Below are 16,601 nucleotides of genomic sequence, written 5' to 3' on the forward strand. Positions count from 1 at the left end.
ATAATCGCCAAGCCAGCCTTCAACCTTCCTTAAAGTCCTCTTTGGAAAACTGTACGCCATTTTGGCTGTATACATAAGTAGAATATTAGTAATGATGATGTAGTGATGATGCATCAAAATAGTTATAATGAAGAATTATCGCACTAAAAGATATGATTTTGCTATTCTCAAGTGAATAACCACCATATTTTTATAGAATTCTTCACTATTCCTACTTGACTCCTACAGGTTTTTCCCTTTATAGGTTTTTGCAACTAAGGTCGCAACATTTTCTCTGATACCAGCTGTGGTGACCCAGCATACCACTACATGTGGTAGTATACAAGTTGTTGATATGATCTTCATGAAGGGACTTCTTCACAAATATCACATCCCTCAGAGTGGTACAACAGAAACATTGCAGGTCATAACGCTCTAGATTAAATTACAACCATGGTCTTAACAAGTTGGTATTTTCACATGTCCGATGAGAACACCCTAAGATACTACTGAAGTCTTATTACAAACCGACATAAAGATTAAACTGAGCTCAACAACTTATTTAGGTAAGCTACTACACTGCTCGGCTCTAAGATAACTAAGGTAAGATACTACTCCTCCGCCTCATTGTTGTCAGCTCCGTAGACTATTCCGTAGTCCATGCCTTCCACTCCTCCGGACAGATCAGGTTCCTCGTAAACCAGCTCGTAATATCCTTCTGGTGCTCCGTCGGTGGCCTCCACTTCATTTTCACAGTATAGCAAGGGTGTCGAAAGAAAGTGAGTACAGAGGTACTCAGCAAGTTCAAAAGAGAAAAGGTGTTTGATGCACTAGCTACGACCATTGATCAGAAAATCTCAAGTCAATGCATGTTTCGAAAACATTTCTTCAAAAGGTTTATTTTATTCTGAAAACTATGCCCGCCAGTCTTCACAGGTTGAATAGAACTTCACGGAGTTCCTTTCCCTCCGCGTTCGTAGTTCCCTTCCCGGAACAGGGAGTGACAACCACAATTTGATACACTCTGCAGAGGTGCGTTACTTTTACCATAAGAGAACTTATCCTTGATACCAACTGAGACGCGTTTCTCGTCCACACTTCCTTGGTGTGGGGCCAGGTGTAAGATCCAAGCCAATCACTGCCTTCTCCGCGACCTTGCATACCCACCCTTTTGTCCATCCGTACATCCCCGGTAGACATCTCCCGATCATACGGCTTTACCCCCGATGTACTATGGACAATCCCTCATAGACGGTAGAGCCTCTCATCCACACGGATGGGGATTTTAAAGGATTTCCCAACCTACTGCAGTGTTATCCCAACACCCAGCCGAGCTCTATCAAGTTCGTTGATATGCAAGAGGGAAAAGATACTGCTGACTTACCCAGAGCCATTATAGATCTCATGGTTAACGCGAATTGTACGGCACTAGAATCACTAGACGACATTGGTGATTAGTCCTAGATTAATAGAACCCTTGCAATGGAACCTCCACCATATCAACACATACCATGGTTGCATTGCCCACCACATAGTCATATTCATAATTGGAAAAGTAATATTTTATTTTCAACACAGGAATGATAAGTTTAGTACTTTTGCGGGTAAATTGATATAAAATAATCAAGATGACATGAGCAAGGGTGAACTTGCCTGGTGACTGCGAGATAATGCAGTTCGATGTATTGGATGGAACCTGGACCTCGGGTTCTGTAAAGAAGCATCATTTTCTGGTAAGGACAATGTTATAAAATCCAAATGATGCATGCATGGGTGTAGTATTTCAGGTTGAATCCCTTACCCCGGATTTAAGATTTAGGTTTGAGTTAAGTATTTATGCCTTTGGCAGTAATTCATAAATTCTTTAAATCCCTTAACATTGTTTTGTTTTATAAAAAGAAAAGGACTTAAGAATAATAGAATTTTCCTTTGGAAAATATATTTATTTCAAATAAAGAATTTGAAATAATAGAGTTTTCCTCATTTTTGGAAATAAAAGGAATTTTGGAATATTGAGATATTTCCTTTTTGGAAAATCTTAAATATTTAAAAGAAAAGACTTGGAATAATAGAATTTATTTTGAACATATTTGAATCACAAATATTTGAATCTGTTTGGAATTTTCCTTGATTTTTACATCCAAGGAAAATTGCAAATTTGAAATTCCAAGCTTATATTTAAATTCAAAAATTCCAAAATTTGAATTTGTGTTGTTAATTCCATTTCTTATTATATTCTGGTTAAGATTAATTTTTAATACACTAATCCAATTTTTATTGGATTTTTAGAGGTATTTATTATTATTTAGAATTTGGTAGAATTCAAAGGTTATGCCAAAAAATAATACTAAAATACCCCTCTGGCCCAATTGGGCCAGCCCACTAAGGCAACCCATTTGGCCAGCCCATCTGGCCTGAACAAAACTGTTCGGTGGAACCGAACCTGTCGGCCCACCTCACTCACTCGCCTCTCTCTCTCACGCTCGCAAACCCTAACCCTACTGGCGATTCCCGTGGCGACTGTGTTGCCACCATGGTCGCCGCCGTGCTCCGACCGCCTCCGGTCATTCTAGGGCACGCCGTTGGTCGCAATCGACGCAGCGCGCGATGGCGTATCTTCTCATCTGCATCTATATGACTCCTTCCTCGATGGCTCGTGTGTGTGCTCGGCCCTCGTAGACGCCGACGGATCCTCGGAGATCTCCGCCGATCTGCACCTCCTGGGCACGCATGGACGCTCGCCGTCTCCCACGCTGGCATTACGTGGTCTGGTACTGGCCTAGCCGCGGTTTGGCGCTGCGGTGGCTGGCCTGTGCCACCGTGCCGCCATGTCTGCCTCCACGATATTCGCCAGGTAACCTCCTCCTCTGCTTTTGCTACCTCCTCTACTCCATCCTCCTTGTCTACTCAAGTTGTGCCTACTGCTCCCTATGCGTATGCTACCGATGTTGTGCTGCTGTGCTTGCTGCCTAAGCATACTGGTGCCATGATCTAGCCTATCCCTGCTTACTGGTGCTAGGCTATTACCTGTGTAGTTCTTGCTGGTTCCCTGCACTAGGCTTATCCTATTGGTTCATGTCCATGTGTTGTTCAGTTGCTTACTGGTCCTTATTCATATGCTTACTAGCTTGTTCATCCTATTCTATCCAGTGGTGCTCCTCTGCTATGCAACTACTTGCTAATGATCTTGCTATTGACCTAGGTTAGCACAGCTGACACTTATGGTGTCAGTGATGCTCACATATGCCTTGTATATGATTCAGATGATCCAATTCTTGGATCACTGCATGCTTATGATGCTCTGCTATGCTTTGGCTTGATATAATTGGTCCATTTGCTCAACCAGATGCTAGTGGCTAGCTACTGGTTTGATCCTTGGCTAATTAATTGGATTATCTAGCTACTGCTATGACTTATGCTGCTCTAGCTGATGCACAAGTGTGGGTGTGCTGTTGTTGCCTCACAATGATGCTATTGCATTGTTCATGCATGGATTACTGTGTATGTGTGCTTGGGTGGATTATTTATGGATGAATTGCTTATGCAGTGTTGATTAATATATTGATGTGCATGATTTGATATTTCCATGATCAATTTGGAAATAAATGGAGTCTGAATCCATTTCTGGATAGTGATCACTTATAGTTTTGATTTAAATGGATGGATCTGTGGTTGATGTGACCACAATAGCCTTTCTACTGCTTGGTTGCTCACACACTTGGCTAGTTTTTGTTGGCTACTCATCTCTGCTTGCACAGTAGGGTATCATACATGATATGAATGCCACTATGCTTGCCTGTGAAGAAATATAGGGTTTAACTGATGGTTTCCTTGACTAGGATCTTGCTAGGTAGTGTTTGGTAGCTTCTAGTACCTTTAGATCCTCTACTAGTGCTATCTGTGCATCTATGCTTGTTTATTTGCACTGGAATAGTATCTAGGTGGGTTTGGGTTCTAGCTGCTCCATTTCTGCCAGTGATCCTTGGTCAACACCAAGTGATGACAACCCCATGAGCATCTGCTCATCTTATGCCTTGTGTCATGCAATAGTATGGATTGGATCCACTGGATCCTCTCCAGGTACTTGGTATACCGTGTTCCAGCTCCTAGATGGTTATGCTCAGCTGCTGTTGAGTTGTTGTTTGATGTTTCTGGTTACTTGCCCTGCTCCTCCTAGCTCCTGGTGATCTTGTTTAAGTTCCCATCTTCCTACTGGTTTTGGTTGGTGGATTTTGGATGGATAAATGGTTTCAGTGGTTGGTTTTGTTGTTCTTGAGCAAGAACAGGGATGAACTATGCACTATTCATACTGGTTGCTAGATGGATGTTTATCTGGTCGACTTGTGAATTGTTTCTAGGGTTTCTACCCTTTTATACTGGCTGCTGGTTCACCATGGCTGTGACACACAAGCCTGACATGGCTTGGTGACTAAGCCATAGCCTTGGCTTGCTGTTGGATGCACAACAGCTCTATGAGTTGCGTGTGTCTTTGGTGAAACTTGAGCCCATGAATGGCTCAGGTTTTGTCTGCTGGTGCCTATCTCGGTTCTGACCAAGTTTTGGACATGGACAAGTGTCCTGGACACTTGGTTTTAACCCCCTGTCTAGTTTCTCACTTGGTTTAACCCCCTGTCTAGTTTCTTCTTTCTATTTTGCAGGTTTCAAAGCTTGAAATGATCCAGGGACAATTCCTTCAAGACACTTAGTGTAGGATCTAGGATAGAATCAAATCCTTGTAATCTTCTTTTACTTTGTTAATTATTCATCCAATTCTTGTATGATGAATATTGTAAAGACAATGTATTATGTGTGTATAATCTATAAAGCTCAAGTTTTGTTTATGAGCTTATTTGAAAATGTATCATTTACTTATGAATTATTTGTGTATGTATAATATGATTTGAAATATAAAGTGATTTGGAATTATGAATTCATAATTTATTTCTATATTGTTTATCAATTACTTCTTTTGTTTTAATTCAATTATTAATTGTCAATTCAAATAATCCCCAAAATCAACAAGTTACAAAAGAGATCATGTCGAAATTCTTAACCTCACATTGCCTAACCCTAATTGCAATGAGAGAGAACCTCGATCCCTCTTAGGTTTTTATGAAATAAGGCGCGAAAATTTCCCTCGTTTTGCGATGAAATGCACATCCCAATTCTAAATCTACCCTTCGGTGTTCCTATGTTATGGGTTATTACAAAGAACATCCAGTAGAAGAATGTGCAGCACGTTCCCTCCATCAATAAGAATCTCGTCACAGGATCGCTTTTAGGTTTTAAGTTGGTTTTTGAGTCCAAAAAAGTTGTAATCTCTAAGTATGGACAATTTGTTGGAAAAGGTTATGAGTGCGGAGGCTTGTTATGCTTATCTTTATCAGAGTTATGTACTCAAATTATTAATCATGTTTGCAATGATAGTGGGTCCAATATTTGGCATTCACGACTTCGTCATATTAATTTTGGGTGCATGATGCGGCTAGCCAATATGAATTTAATTCCTAAATTTATGACCGTCAAGAGTTCCAAGTGTCAAGTGTGTGTGCAAGCTACGCAACCTCGCAAGTCTCACAAGACTGTTGAGGTAAGAGATTTGTCACTGCTGGAACTCATACATTCAGATCTTTGTGAGATGAATGACGAGTTGACAAAAGGTGGAAAAAAGATACTTCATGACTTTAATTGATTACCCCACTCGATATTGTTATGTGTGCCTTCTGAACTCTAAAGATGAAGCTTTTAATCACTTCAAAATCCGTAAAGTTGAAGCAGAAAACCAACTGGATCGAAAGATCAAACGGCTTAGGTCTGATCGTGGTGGAGAGTATTTTCCAATGAGTTTGATTATTTTTCTGTGGAGCATGGTATTATCCACGCCTCCCTACTCATCTCAGTCTAATGGGGTGGCCGAAAAAAAGAACCGTACACTAACTGATTTGGTTAACGCCATGTTAGATACATCGGGTCTATCCAATGTATGGTGGGGGGAGGCAATAATGACCACGTGTCATGTCCTAAATCGTGTTCCCACAAAGAACAAAACCATTACTCCATTTGAGGAATGGGAAAGGAAAAAGGTTGAAACTCTCCTACTTACTTACTTGGGGTTGTTTGGTGAAAGTGAATGTGCCAATACCCAAGAAGCGCAAGCTTGGACCAAAAACCGTGGATTGTGTTTTTCTGGGATATGCATTTCATAGCATTGGCTATAAATTTTTGATAGTGAAATATGAGATACCCGACATGCATGTTGGTACAATTATGGATTCGAAAGATGCGACTTTCTTTGAGGACATCTTTCCCATGAAAGACACGTCTACCTCATCAAATCAGGAGATGCCTAGTTCATCAAGTCAGGAGTTAGTTACAATTCCTGAACCTACCATTGCGATAGAACACTATGATAATCCTGTGGAGGACGACAATGAAGCTCCCAAAAGGATCAAGAGACAGAGGACTGTAAAGTCCTTTGGTCGTGATTTTATTGTGTACCTCGTGGATGATACTCTCACTTCTATTTGAGAAGCCTATGCATCACAAGATGTTGGAAAGAAGCTGTCCATAGTGAGATGGATTCCATCTTCGCTAATGGAACTTGGGAGGTTACTGATCATCCTTATGGGTGAAAACCTGGGAAGTGGGTGTTCAAGAAAAATCTTAGGCCCGATGGTACTATTGAAAAGTACAAGTCCCAACTTGTGGCCAAGGGTTATACTCAGAAAGAAGGTGGAGACTTCTTTGATACATAATCACCTGTAGCTCTACTGACCACTATTCGAGTACTACTTTCCCTGGCTGCCTCACATGATCTTCTCGTTCATCAAATGGACGTTAGGACAACTTTCCTAAATGGAGAGCTCGATGAGGAAATTTATATGGAGCAGCCTGATGGATTTGTAGTAGATGGCCAGGAAGGAAAGGTGTGTAAGTTGTTGAAGTCTTTGTATGGTCTTAAGAAAGCACCTAAGCAGTGGCATGAGAAGTTCCAAATGACCTTAATGATATGTCGCAAACGTATCTATAATTTTTTATGCTCCATGCTTGTTTTACACCAATTCCAATTGCAATATGTTTTACTTACACTTTGTTGCACTTTTATACATTTTCCGGCACTAACATATTAACAAGATGCCACAGTGCTAGTTCCCTATTTTTTGCTGTTTTGTATTTCAGAAAAGTTGTACAGAAAATATTCTCGGAATTGGACGAAACAAAAGCCGAAGTCAATATTTTTCCGTAACGAAGACATAGTCTAGAGGGGGGGTCGAAGAAGCGCCACAGGGCGGCCAGACCACCCTATGGCGCGGCCTGGGTGTGGCCCATGCCAAGGGGTAGTGTGGGCCCCCTAGGTGGCCACCGACCTCGCCCTTCCGCCTATTTATTCACGATCTCAGAAAAAACCTAAATACCCGAGCCTCCATCCACGAAAAGTTTCATCGCGACCGCCATCGTAGACCCTAGCTCGGGAGGGTTTTGAACCTCTTCCCGGCACCCTGTCGAAGGGGGAGATCATCACCGGAGGCCTCTACATCGCCATGCGTGCCTTCGAAGTGATGTGTGAGTAGTTCATCCCTGGACTATGGGTCCATAGCAGTAGCTAGATGGTTGTCTTCTCCAATTTGTGCCTCATGTTTAGATCTTGTGAGCTGCCTATCATGATCAAGATCATCTTTATGTAATGCTACATGTTGTATTTGCTGGGATTCGATGAATACTGAATACTATGTTGAGATCGATTATATATTTGTCATATGTTATTTGTGATCTTTCATGTTCTCCGTTGCTAGTAGATACTCTGGCCAAGTAATTGCTTGTGACTCCAAGAGGGAGTATTTATGCTCGATAGTGGGTTCATGCCTCTAGTTTTCTGAAGAGTGACAATAACTTCTAAGATTGTAGATGTGCTGTTTCTACTAGGGAGAAAACAACAATATTTTATCCAAAGGTAATTCTATTGTTTACTTTACACACATTGCTTAATGCAATAATTTGTTGCTTGCAACTTAATACTGGAAGGGGTTCGGATGATAACCGGAAGGTCGATTATTAGTCATAGACGCAGTTGGATTACGGTCTATGTATTATGTTGTAATGCCCAAACGAATCTCATAGTAATCATCTTGTCATGTATGGTCTCTATTCTATCAATTGCCCAGCTGTAATTTGTTCACCCAACATGTTATTTATCTTTATGGAGAGACACCACTAGTGAACCGTGGACCCCAGTCCTTTTTTTTACACTGATACAATCATCCTGTTTTGTTTACTTTCTGTAAGCACTGTTCTCTTTAATTCCATTGCAAATATCTCTTTCCACGTGATACGTCTAATCCTTTGTGTTCAACAAAGCCGGTGAGATTAACAACCTCACTGTAAGTTGGGCAAAGTATTTTGGTTGTGTTGTGTGCAGGTTTCACGTTGTTGTTGATGCCGGTAGTGCGCCCTGCGAATAGTCAGCTAGCAACATCTTCAGAAGTCATGTCTTTCTCCTACTGGTCGATTAAACCTTGGTTTCTTACTGAGGGAAAACTTGTTGTTGTGCTCATCATACCTTCCTCTTGGGGTTCCCCAACGGTGTGAAGTCTACGCTATGAGCACCATCACTTAACCGCTGAAGGCTTTGTTGTAAACGAAGCTAACAAGTGTGTATACTATAGCCATGGTGGAGGCGAGGGAGTTATCCTTTGTCTCCATGTTGATGAAATATTGATATTTGGGACCAGCCTTACTGTTATTAAGGAGCTCAAAGAGTTTCTATCTCGCTGCTTTGAGATGAAGGACCTAGGAGTAGCTGATGTAATCTTAAACATCAAGCTTCTCAAGGATGACAGTGGTGGGATTACATTGCTTCAATCCCACTACGTGGAAAATATATTGAGTCGCTTTGGGTATAGCGACTGCAAGTCTTCTCCAACGCCTTATGATCCTAGTGTGCTAATTCGAAAGAACAAAAGAGCTGCTAGAGATCAATTGAGATATCCTCAAATCATTGGCTCGCTTATGTATTTAGCCAGCGCCACGAGGCCGAACATCTCTTTTTCTGTAAGAAAATTGGCTCGATTTGTATCAAGACCTGGAGATGTTCATTGACATGCTCTTGAGAGAGTGTTGCGCTATTTGAAAGGCCTGACGAGTTATGGTATTCACTATACTGGGTATCCAAGGGTACTTGAGGGTTATAGTGACTCAAAATGGATTTCTGATGCCGATGAGACTAAGGCCACGAGTGGTTATTTGTTTACACTTGGTGGTGGTGCTGTTTTCCTGGAAGTCTTGCAAGCATACCATATTAACAAGGTCAACAATGGAAGCAGAACTCACAGCATTAGACACAGCCACTGTTGAAGCAGAATGGCTTTGTGAGCTCTTGATGGACTTACCTGTGGTTGAGAAACCAATACCTGCTATTCCTATGAACTATGATAATAAAGCTATGATCATTAAAGTAAATAGTTCTAAGGATAATATGAAGTTACCAAGGCATGTGAAGAGGAGATTGAAAACTGTCAGAAAAATGAGAAACTCCGGAGTTATTGTGTTGGATTATATCCAAACGTCTAGAAACTTGGTAGATCCTTTCACAAAGGGTCTATCACGAAATGTGATAGAGAATGCATCGAGGGAGATGGACTTGAGACCCACACTATGAGTTTCCCAAAGTGGTAACCCACTCTATGTGATCGGAGATCCCGTGAATTATAGCTGGAAGATAAACTGTTGGTCAGCTGGGAGGAGAGTATCCTACATTTAATTTACCCTCTCCATGAAGATGCAATACTCTCCCGATCTGCATGGCAGATTGATATTTATCTTAATATGTTCTAAGTGGCTTACTCAAGCAAAGATGTTGTCCTACAGAACATCTTCTGAAGAACACACCTATATGAGTCTGATTGTTAAACGTCACAATCTATGAGAGTTAGGTGATCTCTGATACGTCTCCGACGTATCGATAATTTCTTATGTTCCATGCCACATTATTGATGTTATCTACATGTTTTATGCACACTTTATGTCATATTCGTGCATTTTCTGGAACTAACCTATTAACAAGATGCCGAAGTGCCGGCTCCCTGTTTTCTGCTGTTTTTGGTTTCAGAAATCCTAGTAACGAAATATTCTCGGAATCGGACGAAATCAACGCCCAGGTTCCTATTTTTCCCGGAACCATCCAGAACACCCGAGAGCCGCCAGAGGGGAGCCCTGGGGGCCCCACACCACACCCTGGCGCGGCCAGAGGGGGGGCCGCGCCGCCCTATGGTGTGGGCCCCCCAGAAGCCCTCCTGCGCCGCCTCTTCGCCTATATAAAGCCTCCGTCGCGAAAACCCTGATGCGTTCGACGAAAACCACAGAAACCTTCCAGAGCCGCCGCCATCGCGAAGCCAAGATCTGGGGGACAGGAGTCTCTGTTCCGGCACCCTGCCGGAGCGGGGAAGTGCCCCCGGAAGGCTTCTCCATCGACACCGCTGCCATCTCCACCGCCATCTTCATCACCGCCGCTGCTCCCATGAGGAGGGAGTAGTTCTCCATCGAGGCTCGGGGCTGTACCGGTAGCTATGTGGTTAATCTCTCTACTATGTACTTCAATACAATGATCTCATGAGCTGCTTTACATGATTGAGATTCATATGAGTTTGTATCACAATTTATCTATGTGCTACTCTAGCAAAGTTATTAAAGTAGTTCTATTCCTCCCGCACGTGTGTAAAGGTGACAGTGTGTGCACCGTGTTAGTACTTGGTTTATGCTATGATCATGATCTCTTGTAGATTGCGAAGTTAACTATTGCTATGATAATATTGATGTGATCTATTCCTCCTACATATGCATGAAGGTGACGAGTGTGCATGCTATGTTAGTACTTGGTTTAGTCCTTTGATCTATCTTACACTATAAGGTTACTTAAACACGAGCATTATTGTGGAGCTTGTTAACTCCGGCATTGAGGGTTCGTGTAATCCTACGCAATGTGTTCATCATCCAACAAAAGTGTAGAGTATGCATTTATCTATTCCGTTATGTGATCAATGTTGAGAGTGTCCACTAGTGAAAGTGTAATCCCTAGGCCTTGTTCCTAAATATCGCTATCGCTGCTTGTTTATTGTTTTACTCGCGTTACTATCGCTGCAATACTACCACCATCAACTACACGCCGACAAGCTATTTTCACGGCACCGTTGCTACCTGCTCATACTTATTCATACCACCTGTATTTCACTATCTCTTCGCCGAACTAGTGCACCTATTTGGTGTGTTGGGGACACAAGAGACTTCTTGCTTTGTGGTTGCGGGGTTGCATGAGAGGGATATCTTTGACCTCTTCCTCCACGAGTTCGATAAACCTTGGGTGATCCACTTAAGGGAAAACTTGCTGTCTGTTCTACAAACCTCTCGCTCTTGGAGGCCCAACACCGTCTACGAGGAAAGGAGGGGAAAGTAGACATCAAGCACTTTTACGGCGCCGTTGCCGGGGAGGAAAGGTAAAAGGCACTCATACTTCGGTTCCAGGTAAAGTACTTTTCTGGCGCCATTGTGTTTGTGCTCAAAGCTATTTCCTTTAGATCCTGCAATTGCATCTTTTTGTTTCTTGTTTTACACTAGTAAGGCATAATGGAAAACATCTGTGAGCTTTTTACACTATTTCCTGAGTCAAGACATGAATGGTTTAATGCGAAAATTAAAAAACCTATGGAACCTTATTTGCATGCTAGTAGCAATGATATTAGTATGAACGCTTTGAACACCATTGTTGCTAATGATATGGAAAATTCTAAGCTTGGGGAAGCTGGCTTTGATGAGCATGATCTTTTTAGTCCCCCAAGAATTGAGGAGAAAATTTTCTTTGATGATACTTTGCCTCCTATTTATGATGATTATAATGATAGTGGTCTTTTGGTACCACCTACTATGGAGAGTAAATTTTGTTGTGATTATACTACGCCACCTACACTTGATGAGAATAATAATGATAGCTACTTTGTTGAATTTGCTCCCACTACAACTAATAAAATTGATTATGCTTATGTTGGGAGTAGTAATAATTTTATGCATGAGACTCATGATAAGAATGCTTTATGTGATGGTTATATTGTTGAGTTTGCTCATGTTGCTACTGAAAGTTATTATGAGAGAGGAAAATATGGTTGTAGAAATTTTCATGTTACTAAAACACCTCTCTATGTGCTGAAATTTTTCAAGCTACACTTGTTTTATCTTCCTATGCTTGTTACTTTGCTCTTCATGAACTTGTTTATTTACAAGATTCCTATGCATAGGAAGCATGTTAGACTTAAATGTGTTTTGAATTTGCCTCTTGATGCTCTCTTTTGCTTCAACTACTATTTCTTGCGAGTGCATCATTAAAACTGCTGAGCCCATCTTAATGGCTATAAAGAAAAGAACTTCTTGGGAGATAACCCATGTGTTATTTTGCTACAGTACTTTGTTTTATATTTGTGTCTTGGAAGTTGTTTACTACTGTAGCAACCTCTCCTTATCTTAGTTTTGTGTTTTGTTGTGCCAAGTTAAGCCGTTGATAGAAAAGTAAGTACTAGATTTGGATTACTGCACAGTTCCAGATTTCTTTGCTGTCACGAATCTGGGTCCACCTCCCTGTAGGTAACTCAGAAAATTAAGCCAATTTACGTGCATGATCCTCAGATATGTACGCAACTTTCATTCAATTTGACCATTTTCATTTGAGCAAGTCTGGTGCCATTTTAAAATTCGTCAATACGAACTGTTCTGTTTTGACAGATTCTGCCTTTTATTTCGCATTGCCTCTTTTGCTATGTTGGATGAATTTCTTTGATCCACTAATGTCCAGTAGTATTATGCAATGTCCAGAAGTGTTAAGAATGATTGTGTCACCTCTGAATATGTTAATTTTTATTGTGCACTAACCCTCTAATGAGTTGTTTCGAGTTTGGTGTGGAGGAAGTTTTCAAGGATCAAGAGAGGAGTATGATGCAACATGATCAAGGAGAGTGAAAGCTCTAAGCTTGGGGATGCCCCGGTGGTTCACCCCTGCATATATCAAGAAGACTCAAGCGTCTAAGCTTGGGGATGCCCAAGGCATCCCCTTCTTCATCGACAACATTATCGGGTTCCTCCCCTGAAACTATATTTTTATTCCATCACATCTTATGTGCTTTTTCTTGGAGCGTCGGTTTGTTTTTGTTTTTTGTTTTGTTTGAATAAAATGGATCCTAGCATTCACTTTATGGGAGAGAGACACGCTCCGCTGTAGCATATGGACAAGTATGTCCTTGGTTTCTACTCATAGTATTCATGGCGAAGTTCTCCTTCGTTAAATTGTTATATGGTTGGAATTGGAAAATGATACATGTAGTAATTGCTATAAATGTCTTGGGTAATGTGATACTTGGCAATTGTTGTGCTCATGTTTAAGCTCTTGCATCATATGCTTTGCACCCATTAATGAAGAAATACATAGAGCATGCTAAAATTTGGTTTGCATATTTGGTTTCTCTAAGGTCTAGATAATTTCTAGTATTGAGTTTGAACAACAAGGAAGACGGTGTAGAGTCTTATAATGTTTTCAATATGTCTTTTATGTGAGTTTTGCTGCACCGGTTCATCCTTGTGTTTGTTTCAAATAAGCCTTGCTAGCCTAAACCTTGTATCGAGAGGGAATACTTCTCATGCATCCAAAATACTTGAGCCAACCACTATGCCATTTGTGTCCACCATACCTACCTACTACATGGTATTTTCCGCCATTCCAAAGTAAATTGCTTGAGTGCTACCTTTAAAATTCCATCATTCACCTTTGCAATGTATAGCTCATGGGACAAATAGCTTAAAAACTATTGTGGTATTGAATATGTAATTATGCACTTTATCTCTTATCAAGTTGCTTGTTGTGCGATAACCATGTTTACTGGGGACGCCATCAACTATTCATTGTTGAATTTCATGTGAGTTGCTATGCATGTTCGTCTTGTCTGAAGTAAGGGCGATCTACACTGAGTTGAATGGTTTGAGCATGCATATTGTTAGAGAAGAACATTGGGCCGCTAACTAAAGCCATGATCCATGGTGAAAGTTTCGAGTTTTGGACAAACATCCTCAAATCTCTAATGAGAAAAGAATTAATTGTTGTTGAATGCTTAAAGCATTAAAAGAGGAGTCCATTATCCGTTGTCTATGTTGTCCCGGTATGGATGTCTAAGTTGAGAATAATCAAAAGCGAGAAATCCAAATGCGAGCTTTCTCCTTAGACCTTTGTACAGGCGGCATAGAGGTACCCCTTTGTGAAACTTGGTTAAAGCATATGTATTGCGGTGATAATCCGGGTAGTCCAAGCTAATTAGGACAAGGTGCGGGCACTATTGGTACACTATGCATGAGGCTTGCAACTTATAAGATATAATTTACATGATGCATATGCTTTATTACTACCGTTGACAAAATTGTTTCATGTTTTCAAAATCAAAGCTCTAGCACAAATATAGCAATCGATGCTTTTCCTCTATGAGGACCATTCTTTTACTTTCAATGTTGAGTCAGTTCACCTATTTCTCTCCACCTCAAGAAACAAACACTTGTGTGAACTGTGCATTAATTCTTACATACTTGCTTATTGCATTTGTTATATTGCTTTGCATTGACAACTATCCATGAGATATACATGTTACAAGTTGAAAGCAACCGCTGAAACTTCATCTTCCATTGTGTTGCTTCAATACCTTTACTTTGAATTATTGCTTTATGAGTTAACTCTTATGCAAGACTTATTGATGCTTGTCTTGAAGTGCTATTCATGAAAAGTCTTTGCTATATGATTCACTTGTTTACTTATGTCATATACATTGTTTTGATCGCTGCATTCACTACATATGCTTTACAAATAGTATGATCAAGATTATGATGGCATGTCACTCCGGAAATTATCTTTGTTATCGTTTTACACCTGCTCGGGACGAGCGAGAACTAAGCTTAGGGATGCTGATACGTCTCCGACGTATCGATAATTTCTTATGTTCCATGCCACATTATTGATGTTATCTACATGTTTTATGCACACTTTATGTCATATTTGTGCATTTTACGGAACTAACCTATTAACAAGATGCCGAAGTGCCGGTTCCTGTTTTCTGCTGTTTTTGGTTTCGAAATCCTAGTAACGAAATATTCTCGGAATCGGACGAAATCAACGCCCGGGTTCCTATTTTTCCCGGAACCATCCAGAACACCCGAGAGCCGCCAGAGGGGAGCCCTGGGGGCCCCACACCACACCCTGGCGCGGCCAGAGGGGGGGCCACGCCGCCCTATGGTGTGGGCCCCCCAGAAGCCCTCCTGCGCCGCCTCTTCGCCTATATAAAACCTCCGTCGCGAAAACCCTGATGCGTTCGACGAAAACCACAGAAACCTTCCAGAGCCGCCGCCATCGCGAAGCCAAGATCTGGGGGACAGGAGTCTCTGTTCCGGCACCCTGCCGGAGCGGGGAAGTGCCCCGGAAGGCTTCTCCATCGACACCGCTGCCATCTCCACCGCCATCTTCATCACCGCTGTCTGCTCCCATGAGGAGGGAGTAGTTCTCCATCGAGGCTCGGGGCTGTACCGGTAGCTATGTGGTTAATCTCTCTACTATGTACTTCAATACAATGATCTCATGAGCTGCTTTACATGATTGAGATTCATATGAGTTTGTATCACAATTTATCTATGTGCTACTCTAGCAAAGTTATTAAAGTAGTTCTATTCCTCCCGCACGTGTGTAAAGGTGACGAGTGTGTGCACCGTGTTAGTACTTGGTTTATGCTATGATCATGATCTCTTGTAGATTGCGAAGTTAACTATTGCTATGATAATATTGATGTGATCTATTCCTCCTACATATGCATGAAGGTGACAAGTGTGCATGCTATGTTAGTACTTGGTTTAGTCCTTTGATCTATCTTACACTATAAGGTTACTTAAACATGAGCATTATTGTGGAGCTTGTTAACTCCGGCATTGAGGGTTCGTGTAATCCTACGCAATGTGTTCATCATCCAACAAAAGTGTAGAGTATGCATTTATCTATTACTGTTATGTGATCAATGTTGAGAGTGTCCACTAGTGAAAGTGTAATCCCTAGGCCTTGTTCCTAAATATCGCTATCGTCTGCTTGTTTACTTGTTTCTACTGCGTTACTCTGCTTGCAATACTACCACCATCAACTACACGCCAGACAAGCTATTTTCCGGCACCGTTGCTACTTGCTCATACTTATTCATACCACCTGTATTTCACTATCTCTTCGCCGAACTAGTGCACCTATTTGGTGTGTTGGGGACACAAGAGACTTCTTGCTTTGTGGTTGCAGGGTTGCATGAGAGGGATATCTTTGACCTCTTCCTCCCTGAGTTCGATAAACCTTGGGTGATCCACTTAAGGGAAAACTTGCTGCTGTTCTACAAACCTCTGCTCTTGGAGGCCCAACACTGTCTACAGGAAAGGAGGGGGAAAGTAGACATCAATCTCTAATAAACTCATGAAAGGCCCTGGAGTATAACGTTCATGCATGTAAGATGCATACATGAACTTCCTTTGTCATATTGAATTCCCACATATTTGCAACATATATGATGATAATACGATGTTTTATA

This window comes from Lolium rigidum, chromosome 3 (genome assembly GCF_022539505.1).
Source record: "Lolium rigidum isolate FL_2022 chromosome 3, APGP_CSIRO_Lrig_0.1, whole genome shotgun sequence".
NCBI classification, from domain to species: domain Eukaryota; kingdom Viridiplantae; phylum Streptophyta; class Magnoliopsida; order Poales; family Poaceae; genus Lolium; species Lolium rigidum.